This window comes from Cherax quadricarinatus, chromosome 89 (genome assembly GCF_038502225.1).
Source record: "Cherax quadricarinatus isolate ZL_2023a chromosome 89, ASM3850222v1, whole genome shotgun sequence".
NCBI lineage: Eukaryota > Metazoa > Arthropoda > Malacostraca > Decapoda > Parastacidae > Cherax > Cherax quadricarinatus.
The window spans coordinates 5144704-5157279 of record NC_091380.1 but is presented as its reverse complement, the minus strand read 5'-3'; the positions used below and the strand labels follow the sequence as shown (position 1 = coordinate 5157279).

At 40.2% G+C, this 12576-nt stretch overlaps 1 protein-coding gene across 7 annotated transcripts in view; it reads right to left on the bottom strand.

The window, feature by feature from the left end:
* LOC128697206 (uncharacterized) overlaps positions 1-12576 on the bottom strand; it is a 142225-nt gene that overhangs the window by 15935 nt on the left and 113714 nt on the right. The gene's annotated exons all lie outside the window — the stretch shown is intronic.

The following is a 12576-nucleotide window of genomic DNA, read 5'->3' as shown; positions in this document are numbered from 1 at the left end:
TCTCTATCTGTCTTTGTCTATCTGTCTCTGTATCTCTCTCAATCTGTTTCTCTTTCCGTCTGTCTATCTCTGTCTCACAGGTACACATAAATACAAGTTTACATAGTATAAATTACCTAGGATAACCCAAAAATCCAGACAAAGTGCTATACTCTGCTTGAAGATGTGAGTAAATGTGATGACGCAGTCTTGTGGTTCTCTCTGAGACAGAGAGCTAGACGGATAGACAGAGAGCTTGACAGACAGACAAATAGACAGATTATTATTATTATAATCAAAAAGAAGCGCTAAGCCGCAAGGGCTAACAAATAGACAGAGAGACATGTTTGTGTACCAGTGAAAACAAAGTGAGGGTGATGCTCATCAAATATCACCTCTAATTTTTTCTTATCAGCTGCACCCTCCCCCACCCTCGTGCATGCTCATCAAACGTCAGCTCTTATCAGATGTTATCTCATCTTATCATGTCACTGTCAGCGGTGGACTTTGTTTTTCATGCTTCAAGGCAACTTATTATTACCCATTATTATTATTATGTATTATTATTATGTATCCTCCTCCTCCTCCTCTCTTCTCCTCCTCCTCTTCCTCCATCTCCTCCCCCCTCTTCCTCCTTCTCCTCCTCCTCTTTGTCTTTCTTATCCTCCTCCTCCTCCTCATTATTATTATATACTTCCACATATCCAAAACATTGCTGTGACATATAAATACTTTGTATATATTCCTGGACAATAGTAAATGACCAAGGCAGGTGTAAATATCCACCTGTCAGTATGTTTGTGACAAGTTTACAATTTCAGTACCTAATACTAGTGTCAGAACAAAGTTTGCTTATAAAATGACAAGAACTACTACAAATTGTAATTATCAGAACATAAAAATTACATAAAATAATATGAAAAATAGAAAAAAAGGTATATTGGCAACACTTCTGCAAGTGGCAGGACTCTGTGTTGCTGTCACATGAGCATCCAGTGCCAACTTCTCAGCCTCATATCTCTGTAAGTACTAACCCTAATTTTTTTTTATTCTAAATCATGTCAAAAAATGTGTTCTTTTTTTCTATACAATTTTTTTTTTTTTTTCAAAATACTATTTGGGGAGCTGCACGAGTGAACGTATATATACGTTTGGACCATTTAAGGGTAATGGCCTAAAAGGTAAAGAGGGTTGTATAAATTGTTATACCTGGTTACTTCTAGCAAGGAAGTTGTTAAATGAATGATGGTGAAGGTGTTTCCTCCTTTGGTTCATCCTAAATTGATGGGAAATGAAAAATACTATAAGCTAAATAGTGTTAGGAGGCATGAAGTTCCCCCATCTTCTAATAACATGTTTATTTTTCCATTATAATCTACGTTGTCCATAATTACTGTTACATTTGTTTTGTTTCATAAGGTGAAGTTCAGGATATTTCCTTAATTCATGGTATAACTTGACAAATCTTTGAGAACGATACACAAATAACCCGCACATAAAAGAGAGAAGCTTACGACGACGTTTCGGTCCGACTTGGACCATTTACAAAGTCACACCGAACAGTCAGACCGAAACGTCGTCGTAAGCTTCTCTCTTTTATGTGCGGGTTATTTGTGTATCGTTCCAGTCACGGTATTGTGCCTTTTTTTGTTATCTTTGAGGACGATTGTGTTGCAGAGGTCTGAGCTTGCTCCTTGAAGGTTAAGTTTTACCATGAATTAAGGAAAGATCCTGGACTTCACCTTGTGAAACAGACAAAGCAAATGCAATAGTAATTATGCACAAGGTTCATTATAGTGGAAAATATGAACATGTTATTAAAAGACAGGGAACTTATGTGCTCCTTAAAGCCACCTCAAATTATACCTTATTAAAGCTATGTTGGTCATATAGACCGAGGATGCACAAACTTTTCACTCTTCAAATGTTCACAATTAAATAACAGGCAATGTAGTGAGTGGAAGCAGCAAAGAAAGTGGGCAGAGAGAATTAAAACCTCCAAAATTTCTATCAGCCACAAAAGCCCCCTTCCTCCGCCCATCTGAACTGAGAGTAATAATAACAGTGCCTCTCCATGGGGGAAGTGGAAAAGAATCTGTCCTCCATAAGCCATGCATGTCGTAAGAGGCGACTAAAATGCCAGGAGCAAGGAACCAGTAACCCCTTCTCCTGTATAAATTACTAAATACAAAAAGGATGATATGTTGTGTATCTTTATACGTATATGCTTCTAAACTGTTATGTTCTGAGCACCTCTGCAAAAACAGTGATAATGTGTGAGTGTGGTGAAAGTGTTGAATGATGATGAAAGTATTTTCTTTCTGGGGATTTTCTTTCTTTTTTTGGGTCACCCTGCCTCGGTGGGAGACGGCCGACTTGTTAAAAAAAAAAAAAAAAAGAGGAGGAGGGGTGTTAATGTTACAGTTTTATAACTGTAGTGTAAGCGCACCTCTGGCAAGACAGTGATGGAGTGAATGATGATGAAAGTTTTTCTTTTTCAGGCCACCCTGCCTTGGTGGGAGACAGCCGATGCATTGAAAAATGAATGAATGATGAATGTTGCAGCGAGGAGAAGGCTGGAGGCAGTGCAGATGTCATGTCTGAGGGCAATGTGTGGTGTGAATATAATGCAGAGAATTCGTAGTTTGGAAGTTAGGAGGAGGTGCGGGATTACCAAAACTGTTGTCCAGAGGACTGAGGAAGGGTTGTTGAGGTGGTTCGGACATGTAGAGAGAATGGAGCGAAACAGAATGACTTCAAGAGTGTATCAGTCTGTAGTGGAAGGAAGGTGGGGTAGGGGTCGGCCTAGGAAAGGTTGGAGGGAGGGGGTAAAGGAGGTTTTGTGTGCGAGGGGCTTGAACTTCCAGCAGGCATGCGTGAGCATGTTTGATAGGAGTGAATGGAGACAAATGGTTTTTAATACTTGACGTACTGTTGGAGTGTGAGCAAAGTAACATTTATGAAGGGATTCAGGGAAACCGGCAGGCCGGAGTTGAGTCCTGGAGATGGGAAGTACAGTGCCTTCACTCTGAAGGAGGGGTGTTAATGTTGCAGTTTAAAAACTGCAGTGTAAAGCACCCTTCTGGCAAGACAGTGATGGAGTGAATGATGGTGAAAGTTTTTCTTTTTCGGGCCACCCTGCCTTGGTGGGAATCGGCCAGTGTGATAATAAAAAATAAATATAAAAATAATAAAAATAACACAGTTTCAGGGCAAACCTCTAAAATATCTACGTTGTCACCATTAAGCCCCTCCTACACAACTTGTGGAGCCACCCGTGTATGCAGTGTACAGTTTATAAACTGAGTCAAGTCAACAGAAGGTATTCAGCTTCACAAGTCAAGAGGTACAGCTTCTCCTCGCTTAACCCTTTGAGGGTCGACAGGCCCTCTCCGAAACTCGTTCTCAGGGTCGGCCAAATTTAAAAAAAAAAAAAATAATTTTCTCTTATGAAAAGATAGACAATCTTTTCCCGATCATAAGGACACCAAAAGTTTGAAATTTGATGGAAAACTTACAGAATTATGCTCTCGCGAAGTTAGCGGTCTCGGGGATGTTTACGCATCGGCGATTTTGCCCACTTTGAGCCCCATTTTCGGCCAATTCCACTGTACTGGTTGACAAAAAACATGAATATTTCGCTAAAACTCCATTTTTTCTATCGAATGGGTGCAAGAAACCACCCATTTATGAAATTCAACTATCCAGTACAGTGGTCAGAATTTAGCAATTTTGCCAATTTCATACAAATTTCAAAAGATGCCAATTTCCGAATAGGGTCCAGAATAAACAAGAAAGACATTCCTGGCACTAAAATGACATTTCCTCTGGTCATTAGTCACGTCTCAAGGCCCCTCTTATATTCTTTTGCTTTCCACTTTGAATTTTTATTCTCACAAAAAATATAAGATTTACTGTTATGCAGACTACTGCATTAGTGTAAAAAATGGTATAAATATTATTGGTGCACTTGTGAAAGAATATTAGACTCACCAGTTGACGTGTATTGCACGCTTGGCACGATTTGTTTACTTTTGAAGTTTGGTAAAAATCGAACATTTCTGCTACTTTGAGCTCAATTTCAAGGTATCTTTCATTGTAAAACCAGTCAAAATCATCTCAATTTCTGTAATATGTCTTCCATTCTATAAAATGAGACCAAGAAAACTAGAATACAACAATAAATACCATACGAAAATACAGTGCAAAGTCGCTGTTTTATTCCAAAAAAACGGTCAAAGTTTTTTTTTTCTCATTATGCACTGTGTGCTGCAGGAATTTTTGTAGACTGTACACACTGACCACATAGACCCATTCTTTCATATGAAGGCCTACCAGCTTTCTCCCACTAGATTTGAGGGCGCTAGAATTTAGGCGTACTAGTACGTCAAAAACCCTGGGTCGTAAGCCGTACTAGTACGTCCGAAACCCTCAAAGGGTTAATGGTGGAGTTCTGTTCCTAACACGTCGGTAAATGAATTTATCACTAAGTGAGGAACATACTATAATGGTGGTGGGTTTGTGTCAACCATCTTTAATATTGTTTTAATGTCACTGTTGCACCTTTTATAACATTTCTGGTATATTTTTAAATGTTTATATGGTAGTGTACTGTATATTGTAATAAACAGAAGAGAGGATATCAGCTCTAATATAAATTATTTAGGTATGTATACTGGTCAGAGAGCCCACTGTATGTCCAAGGCATCAGTAAACAAGTACATCGCTAAGTGAGGAGAGGCTGTAGTTTGATTAATATACACAAGACACAATAGGATCACAATAAACAAATAATATCACAATATGCAAAATAACCACAGTGAAAAATGGTGAAATTCCAAGTGCTTTTGTGATTTCTCACATCAAGCACTTTTGTGATAAATAGCAAAAGATTTAGATTAGATTTATATTTTGCCACCAAAGTGGCTAATTTATTGTGCACCCCATATCCACTTTATGGGTGGTAGTGCAAGAGTATATGGACAGACAAAAGGCCTAAGAACTAGGCCCCAATAGGGGCCTAGTTCCTAGGCCTATAGTTCACTTTATCAGTTACAAGCAAATTTAGGACATTTGCTTAATATATCTGGTATTTTATTTCCATTAATAAGATATCTTGACGTGTCACACGGGTTATTACACAGTAAAGCCCCGCGTCTGCTTATTTAGTTTCAACGATTTCAGTTATCCGTGGTTTACCATAGCCTGAAAAATAACCCTTAATTTTGCTAAATAATGACCCCAATGTGCACAAGCAGTGATGCTGTCAATATTCAAAGCCTATGGGAAGCCATGAATTACTTCCCATTATGCACTTATTGTGCGTAATTTATCAATCAAACTTTATCATAGGTATGTATGTAAATGAAAATGACTTGTATATAAAGTTCGCTAATATCCATTGTTTCAGGTATCCACAGTAGGTCTTGGAATGTATCCCCCATGGATATAAGGGATTACTGTACTGTCTATCTCTGTATTTCTCAATAAATGAACAATTAAGCACATGGTGTGCAATATAGTGACCATAGTGCCAGCTACGTATTTTGTATTTGGTTTTATCATTATCTGTGTCTACCAAACTCCCAGAAGTACTTGTAACCAAGCCTAAGCCTGGCTACTACAACATCAGTCAATCTGTGTGTCTGCCAAACTGTCAGAAGTACTTGTAACCAAGCCTAAGCCTGGCTACTACAACATCAGTCAATCTGTGTGTCTGCCAAACTGTCAGAAGTACTTGTAACCAAGCCTAAGCCTGGCTACTACAACATCGGTCAATCTGTGTGTCTGCCAAACTGTCAGAAGTACTTGTACCCAACCCTAAGCCTGGCTACTACAACATCGGTCAATCTGTGTGTCTGCCAAAGTGTCAGAAGTACTTGTACCCAAGCCCAAGCCTGGCTACTACAACACCAGTCACTGTGTGTGTCTGTTAAACTGCCAGAAGTACGTGTAACCAAGCCCAAGCCTGGCTACTACAACACCAGTCACTGTGTGTGTCTGTTAAACTGCCAGAAGTACGTGTAACCAAGCCCAAGCCTGGCTACTACAACACCAGTCACTGTGTGTGTCTGTTAAACTGCCAGAAGTACTTGTACCCAAGCCTAAGCCTGGCTACTACAACATCGGTCAATCTGTGTGTCTGCCAAACTGTCAGAAGTACTTGTAACAAAGCCTAAGCCTGGCTACTACAACATTGGTCAATCTGTGTGTCTGCCAAACTGTCAGAAGTACTTGCAACCAAGCCTAAGCCTGGCTACTACAACATCGGTCAATCTGTTTGTCTGCCAAACTGTCAGAAGTACTTGTAACCAAGCCCAAGCCTGGCTACTACAACATCGGTCAATCTGTGTGTCTGCCAAACTGTCAGAAGTACTTGTACCCAAGCCTAAGTCTGGCTACTACAACATCGGTCAATCTGTGTGTCTGCCAAACTGTCAGAAGTACTTGTAACCAAGCCTAAGCCTGGCTACTACAACATCGGTCAATCTGTGTGTCTGCCAAACTGTCAGAAGTACTTGTAACCAAGCCTAAGCCTGGCTACTACAACATCGGTCAATCTGTGTGTCTGCCAAACTGTCAGAAGTACTTGTAACCAAGCCTTGGAATTGCACTATTTTTTCACCGTGGTTATTTTACATACACAGTTTGGTAGGGTATGTAAAAGAAGAAAACTGAAAGTGAATATAGGAAAGAGTAAGGCGATGAGGATAACAAAAAATTAGGTAATGAAAGACTGGATATCAGGTTGGAGGGAGAGAGTATGGAGGAGGTGAATGTATTCAGATATTTAGGAGTGGACGTGTCAGCACATGGGTCTATGAAAGACGAGGTGAATAATACAACTGACAAGGGGAAAAAGGTGAGTGGTGCACTGAAGAGTCTGTGGAGACAAAGAACTTTGTCCATGTTAGCAAAGAGGGGAATGAATGAGAGTTTAGTTATACCAATGCTTTTCCATGGGTGTGAAGCAGTGTGGTGTGAATATAATGCAGAGAATTCATAGTTTGGGAATTAGGAGGAGGTGCAGGATTACCAAAACTAATATCCAGTGGGCTGAGGAAGGGTTGTTGAGGTGGTTTGGACATGTAGAGAGGATAGGACAAAATAGAATGACTTCGAGAGTGTATAAATTTGTAGTGGAGGGAAGGCGGGGTAGAGGTCAGCCTAGGAAAGGTTGGAGGGAGGGGGTAAAGAAGGTTTTGTGTGCGAGGGACTTGGACTTCCAGCAAGCACGCAGGAGCGTGTTAGACAGAAGCGAATGGAGACAAATGGTTTTTAGGACTTGATGTGCTGTTGGAGTGTGAGCAAAGTAACATTTATGAAGGGATTCAGGGAAACCGGCAGGCCGGACTTGAGTCCTGGAGATGGGAAGTACAGTGCCTGCACTCTGAAGGAGGGGTGTTAATGTTGCATGTTGCAATATTTTAACTGTAGTTTAAGCTTTGCAAGGAAATAAACATTTTCATTTTCAATGTATAACATGATTATATATAAATTAAAAGTACAGTCAAAACCATTATCAGTAATTAATACACAATAATAATGACGGTTTGTGTATACAGTGGACCCCCGGCTTACGATATTATTTCATTCCAGAAGTATGTTCAGGTGCCATTACTGAACGAATTTGTTCCCATAAGGAATATTGTGAATTAGATTAGTCCATTTCAGTCCCCCAAACATACACGTACAAACGCACTTACATAAATACACTTACATAATTGGTCGCATTGGGAGCTGATCGTAAAGCGGGGGTCCACTGTATATGTATACTAACCTAGAATACATATTACAGTGATAATTCAAGTTGGTTAGTAAGTCTTGCAATTGTTGCAATAGATGCAAAACAATCCATCGAAACACCACACCATGTGTTCCTTGATAGTGCAAGATGCAGTATGTTATATGCAGTGCACGGTGCAGAATGCCTTGTGCTGTGCAGAATGCTGTGCACTGTGCATGATGAGTAATACAAGAGATGGTTTAATCTGTGGTACACATTCCTGACATTACTTAAAAAATCACAATGTACTTCAATAGTAATTAAAATAAATCTCGTTAATGTTTAGTTAATAAAAAAAGCTTATCATACTTAAAGTTGCAACTCTTGCAAAAGTAAACGGAACAAAGATGCAATCATAAAAATAAATTATTTCACGGCTTAATAAAATGTACCGAACGAGAGATGTAATAAACTTACATACAAAAATACGTTAGTTTAAGCTAAAAAAAATTTTTCTATATAAATTATTAAGCTATAAATCCCACACAGTGTCCTATTCACATACTTGTTGGTGTGATTTACCGGTGATATACTCCAAGACCGGATCACTTTTGTGAAATGAAATTTTAAACCGAGACTGCTCGGCAGAAATAAAAGTATAGTACAGTAGGTCCACAGTATCTGCAGGTCTGGCCTCCACAGCTTCAGTTATCCACGGTTTACCGCGGCCTGAAAATAACCCTTAATTTTGCTTAATAATGGCCTCAGAGAACTAAAGTATTGATGGTGGAAATACACCGTCTCGTCACTTAGCGATGTACTCGTTTACTGATGCCTTGGACTTACGATGGACTCTCTGACCAGTATACATACCTAAATAATGTACATTACAGCAGATTTCCTCTATTCTGTTTATTACAATATACAGTACATTACTGTAATGTAATGTTAAATGATCAGTTATGGAAGGAGAAAAGAGAATATGAATGTGTAAATTCAAGAATTATGTGGATTAAAGTAAAGGTTGGATGCGAGAAGTGGGTCATAATAAGCGTGTATGCACCTGGAGAAGAGAGGAATGCAGAGGAGAGAGAGAGATTTTGGGAGATGTTAAGTGAATGTATAGGAGCCTTTGAACCAAGTGAGAGAGTAATTGTGGTAGGGGACTTGAATGCTAAAGTAGGAGAAACTTTTAGAGAGGGTGTGGTAGGTAAGTTTGGGGTGCCAGGTGTAAATGATAATGGGAGCCCTTTGATTGAACTTTGTATAGAAAGGGGTTTAGTTATAGGTAATACATATTTTAAGAAAAAGAGGATAAATAAGTATACACGATATGATGTAGGGCGAAATGACAGTAGTTTGTTGGATTATGTATTGGTAGATAAAAGACTGTTGAGTAGACTTCAGGATGTACATGTTTATAGAGGGGCCACAGATATATCAGATCACTTTCTAGTTGTAGCTACACTGAGAGTAAAAGGTAGATGGGATACAAGGAGAATAGAAGCATCAGGGAAGAGAGAGGTGAAGGTTTATAAACTAAAAGAGGAGGCAGTTAGGGTAAGATATAAACAGCTATTGGAGGATAGATGGGCTAATGAGAGCATAGGCAATGGGGTCGAAGAGGTATGGGGTAGGTTTAAAAATGTAGTGTTAGAGTGTTCAGCAGAAGTTTGTGGTTACAGGAAAGTGGGTGCAGGAGGGAAGAGGAGCGATTGGTGGAATGATGATGTAAAGAGAGTAGTAAGGGAGAAAAAGTTAGCATATGAGAAGTTTTTACAAAGTAGAAGTGATGCAAGGAGGGAAGAGTATATGGAGAAAAAGAGAGAAGTTAAGAGAGTGGTGAAGCAATGTAAAAAGAGAGCAAATGAGAGAGTGGGTGAGATGTTATCAACAAATTTTGTTGAAAATAAGAAAAAGTTTTGGAGTGAGATTAACAAGTTAAGAAAGCCTAGAGAACAAATGGATTTGTCAGTTAAAAATAGGAGAGGAGAGTTATTAAATGGAGAGTTAGAGGTATTGGGAAGATGGAAGGAATATTTTGAGGAATTGTTAAATGTTGATGAAGATAGGGAAGCTGTGATTTCGTGTATAGGGCAAGGAGGAATAACATCTTGTAGGCGTGAGGAAGAGCCAGTTGTGAGTGTGGGGGAAGTTCGTGAGGCAGTAGGTAAAATGAAAGGGGGTAAGGCAGCCGGGATTGATGGGATAAAGATAGAAATGTTAAAAGCAGGTGGGGATATAGTTTTGGAGTGGTTGGTGCAATTATTTAATAAATGTATGGAAGAAGGTAAGGTACCTAGGGATTGGCAGAGAGCATGCATAGTTCCTTTGTATAAAGGCAAAGGGGATAAAAGAGAGTGCAAAAATTATAGGGGGATAAGTCTGTTGAGTGTACCTGGTAAAGTGTATGGTAGAGTTATAATTGAAAGAATTAAGAGTAAGACGGAGAATAGGATAGCAGATGAACAAGGAGGCTTTAGGAAAGGTAGGGGGTGTGTGGACCAGGTGTTTACAGTGAAACATATAAGTGAACAGTATTTAGATAAGGCTAAAGAGGTCTTTGTGGCATTTATGGATTTGGAAAAGGCGTATGACAGGGTGGATAGGGGGGCAATGTGGCAGATGTTGCAAGTGTATGGTGTAGGAGGTAGGTTACTGAAAGCAGTGAAGAGTTTTTACGAGGATAGTGAGGCTCAAGTTAGAGTATGTAGGAAAGAGGGAAATTTTTTCCCAGTAAAAGTAGGCCTTAGACAAGGATGTGTGATGTCACCGTGGTTGTTTAATATATTTATAGATGGGGTTGTAAGAGAAGTAAATGCGAGGGTCTTGGCAAGAGGCGTGGAGTTAAAAGATAAAGAATCACACACAAAGTGGGAGTTGTCACAGCTGCTCTTTGCTGATGACACTGTGCTCTTGGGAGATTCTGAAGAGAAGTTGCAGAGATTGGTGGATGAATTTGGTAGGGTGTGCAAAAGAAGAAAATTAAAGGTGAATACAGGAAAGAGTAAGGTTATGAGGATAACAAAAAGATTAGGTGATGAAAGATTGAATATCAGATTGGAGGGAGAGAGTATGGAGGAGGTGAACGTATTCAGATATTTGGGAGTGGACGTGTCAGCAGATGGGTCTATGAAAGACGAGGTGAATCATAGAATTGATGAGGGAAAAAGAGTGAGTGGTGCACTTAGGAGTCTGTGGAGACAAAGAACTTTGTCCTTGGAGGCAAAGAGGGGAATGTATGAGAGTATAGTTTTACCAACGCTCTTATATGGGTGTGAAGCGTGGGTGATGAATGTTGCAGCGAGGAGAAGGCTGGAGGCAGTGGAGATGTCATGTCTGAGGGCAATGTGTGGTGTGAATATAATGCAGAGAATTCGTAGTTTGGAAGTTAGGAGGAGGTGCGGGATTACCAAAACTGTTGTCCAGAGGGCTGAGGAAGGGTTGTTGAGGTGGTTCGGACATGTAGAGAGAATGGAGCGAAACAGAATGACTTCAAGAGTGTATCAGTCTGTAGTGGAAGGAAGGCGGGGTAGGGGTCGGCCTAGGAAGGGTTGGAGGGAGGGGGTAAAGGAGGTTTTGTGTGCGAGGGGCTTGGACTTCCAGCAGGCATGCGTGAGCGTGTTTGATAGGAGTGAATGGAGACAAATGGTTTTTAATACTTGACGTGCTGTTGGAGTGTGAGCAAAGTAACATTTATGAAGGGATTCAGGGAAACCGGCAGGCCGGACTTGAGTCCTGGAGATGGGAAGTACAGTGCCTGCACTCTGAAGGAGGGGTGTTAATGTTGCAGTTTAAAAACTGTAGTGTAAAGCACCCTTCTGGCAAGACAGTGATGGAGTGAATGATGGTGAAAGTTTTTCTTTTTCGGGCCACCCTGCCTTGGTGGGAATCGGCCGGTGTGATAATAAAAAATAAAAAAATAATACTGTACAAACATTTAGAATATACCAGAAATGTTATAAATGGTGCAAATGAGACATTAAAACAATATCAAAGATAGTTGATACAAACCCACTACCATTATAGTATACTCCTCGCTTAGTGATGAATTCGTTTATCAATGTGGTCTTAGGAACGGAACTCCGTCGTTAAGTGAGGAGAGGCTGTACAGTGGACCCTCGCTTTACGATCAGCTCCCAATGCGACCAATTATGTAAGTGTATTTATGTAAGTGCGTTTGTACGTGTATGTTTGGGGGTCTGAAATGGACTAATCTAATTCACAATATTCCTTATGGGAACAAATTCGTTCAGTACTGGCACCTGAACATACTTCTGGAATGAAATAATATCGTAAAGTGGGGATCCACTGTATGTACTTCAAAGCCTAAGAGAAGCCACAAAGTGGTTCCTGTTAAGTGATAATTCCCACTTATTGTTCGTAATTTATCAATTAAACTTCATAATAGGTATGTATAGGACTTATATATAAGGTTTGTTACTATCTGCAGTTTTGGGATCTGTGGCAGATCCTTGGAACACATCCCTGTGGATATGGGGTCCTACTATAGTGTAATGAAAAGCGTTTGGTTAGCATTATAGTTTAATGACTCTAGATTTCCATGTTGTAACAGCTATACTGTATGACCCAGGATAACCTGGGGTAGACAGTGATACCCTCCCAGGATAACCTGGGGTAGACAGTGATACCCTCCCAGGATAACCTGGGGTAGACAGTGATACCCTCCCAGGATAACCAGGGGTAGACAGAGATACCCTCCCAGGATAACCTGGGGTAGACAGTGATACCCTCCCAGGATAACCTGGGGTAGACAGTGATACCCTCCCAGGATAACCTGGGGTAGACAGTGATACCCTCCCAGGATAACCTGGGGTAGACAGTGATACACTCCCAGGATAACCTGGGGT